Below are 2,908 nucleotides of genomic sequence, written 5' to 3' on the forward strand. Positions count from 1 at the left end.
GCCAATGCAATGAAATGAAGTACCCGCAGATAGACTGAAAGGTGCTGCCGAGCACGCCATGGCCAACTGTTAGAATCAGAGTTTCGAGATGCTGTAGTTGCGAAACGCTGCCGGTACATTGTTATAAAAACTTGTAATCACCATTTGACATCATTTTTTTCTGAACATGGTGCCACGTCATAAAGTAACAAATTATGCTGGAGAAGCCAACGTTTCAGCCACGGTTACAGTGGTCTTCTTCTGGATCTACCAGTAGAACACTAGGTTTCTCAAGTACAGCTTTTTTACGTTATGACGAGGTAACATACTCAGTAAACTTTTATGTCAACTGACTGTCAGCCGATGCCTGCATAGTTATACAGGGTGAACGTTAATAAAACCGACAAACTTCGAGGAATGATTCCTGACTGAAAATGGAGGGAAAAAGGTCCCATGAACATGTGTCCGGAAACGTATCGTTGTCACGGTAGATGCTGCTGACGAATGAAAACTCATCTGACCACGCGCAGTGTATTCCTTGTCGCTGATTGACGCAGCGTACTGCAAGCAGCAGAGTGGTCCGGTATTCATGACAGAAACAAGCCGAGAAGGTGTCTGTACATGGCCAAACAGATGGAAACGGTCGAGAGGCATGACGTCTGTACTAAAACAAGTAACCTCACAGAAACCTATTACGTCACACAAAATTTCACGCCCTTTTTGGGCGTTTGTGTGATCATGGGTCCTTTCACACAGACGAACGTGCAGGGAGGCAGCGGACTGTGCGTACACCAGAATTGAAGGACCGGGTTCTATAGGATATTGAGACGAACCCTAGCACAAGTTCCCAGCAAGTGGCTCGCCAACATGGTGTAAGCTAAAGTAGGATTATGTGTATCTTGGATCACCTGCAACGAGTGCAAGGATTATCAGCTGTGGATTTCCCTCTACCGGAAGTATCTTGTCGATGTTTTTTGCACCAGACCATCACAACTATGGGATTTCCGTCATCAGTCTTCTTCACCGACGAAGAAATCTGTACCAGAACTGACATCCCCAATCTTTATAATCATCATCAGTGGGCTACAGACAATCCTCGGAGAATGGTTGTGGCGTCTCTTCAGCATCGGTTCAGCATCAATGTGTGGTCAGGGATTCTTGACGAACACGTACTTGGACCGGTTATTATTCCAAAACGCCTGGACGGAGGAATATACCTAGACTTGATGCGGAATACTCTGCCTGATCTGCTTCAGAATGTGCCTTCGGCAGTAAGACAGATTATGTGGCTTATGCATGAATGCATTATAGAGCACATCCCTACTTCCGCATTACAATTCGCCGACACGTCAACATTTTTCCTGGACGTTGGATAGGACGCGGAGGCCCTGTAGTATGGCCTGCTAGATCACCAGATGTAAACACGCTATCTCGCAAGATCAGAATGCCCACAGCACACTTCTCATCAATACGTAGAATGTTGTTTCATGTTCGTGGTAACCTGAATGAATGAACGAAAGTCATGATACGGAAAACACCCCTAAAGCCCCATAAAACCACATCTTACTTGAACTACAACCTCCACACACCGTAGGCTGAACGCATCATTTGGCACTCGACGCCTTGCTTCATTTGAAAAGAGGCAAAAATCGCTTGTTGCAAAACCACACTACACGTCTCTAGTCAGCTATTGCGCAGTTTCTGTTATGTACGGCCCATTTGTGTGCCGCTGTGAACGAGGGCATTTTGTGACGTCATCCTCTGCAAATTGACGTCATTTGTGTGCGGCATCGGATATGTCTCCCAGTCGTTGTCAGCTTTCTTGGCCTTAGAATATTCCAGTAGCTACTCGGTTCGCCTCACGGGACTATGTACGCCAGTACAAGGGGGTGGGAGCAGGGGGGTGCGTGTATGGGCGCTCAACGACGGGGTTATCAGCGGCCCTGTTACAGTCCTCTCACGAAGGAAAAATCACTGGCATTACTTGGAGTTGAGCCTGGGCGGACCATTTACCCCAATAACGAGGGAAAATGTACTCGCTGCTGTCTTGATGTACGAAGAGTGTTCAAACGAATTAGGGGAACATGTTTATTAGCGTCTGGTATGTTAAATCTATTTTGATGCAGGTGGAACCTGTGGTCTTACAGCGTGGCTTGAGATCTTTGCTTTCAATTTAGGGCTCAATGAAAATCACTCGGCACTTATTGGCTGCGGTATGCTTTGCAGTGTCAGGTCGTCCCTCATAAGGAAGTGTTGTCCCGGTGTTTTCTGGCGAGACAAACAGAAAGCAGCTGTCATTTGTGGATATTCTATTCAACCAAGTACAAATAATAAAAAGCAGCACTCCGTCTTAAGGCCACAAGAGCCCATCTGGACCATCCGACAGCCGTATCATCCTCACTGAGGATGCGGATAGGAGGGGAGTGGAGTGTAGTCAGCACACCGCTCTCCCGGTCGTTATGATGGTTTTCTTTGACCGTAGCCGCTACTATTCGGTCGAGTAACTCCTCAACTGGCATCACGAGGCTGAGTGCACCCCGAAAAACAGCAACAGCACATGGCGGCCCGGATGGTCACCCATCCAAATGCCGGCCACGCCCAACAACGCTTAACTTCGGTGATCTGACGGGAACCGGTGTATCCATTGCGGCAAGGCCGTTGCCCAAGTACACATAGTGCGACATCTTAATGCAGTGCATGTTGCAACGGTGGTCTGTGTGATCCAAAAAGGATGGCCTTTCGGTTGTGTTGCTTCAGATGCCGGTGCGTCTCTATATGTAGGCTGTGGGCACGCTGCAGGGAGACAGGTCAGACCACAAGGAGACTTGGACAAGGTCGGCGACGTATTGCAGTCCCACGTGAAGACTGATATCTGGCCGTCTCTGCGTTGCGGCGTCGTACGGGTACCACCAGAGCACTGCTAGACCAT

The 2,908-nt window shown here is 48.3% G+C and overlaps 1 pseudogene; it reads right to left on the reverse strand.

Moving 5' to 3' along the window:
• Positions 1–2,524: 2,524 nt before the first annotated feature.
• Positions 2,525–2,642, reverse strand: LOC124724602 (annotated as a pseudogene).
• Positions 2,643–2,908: the final 266 nt, after the last annotated feature.

The sequence above is a fragment of the Schistocerca piceifrons genome, chromosome 1 (assembly GCF_021461385.2).
Source record: "Schistocerca piceifrons isolate TAMUIC-IGC-003096 chromosome 1, iqSchPice1.1, whole genome shotgun sequence".
Lineage (NCBI taxonomy): Eukaryota > Metazoa > Arthropoda > Insecta > Orthoptera > Acrididae > Schistocerca > Schistocerca piceifrons.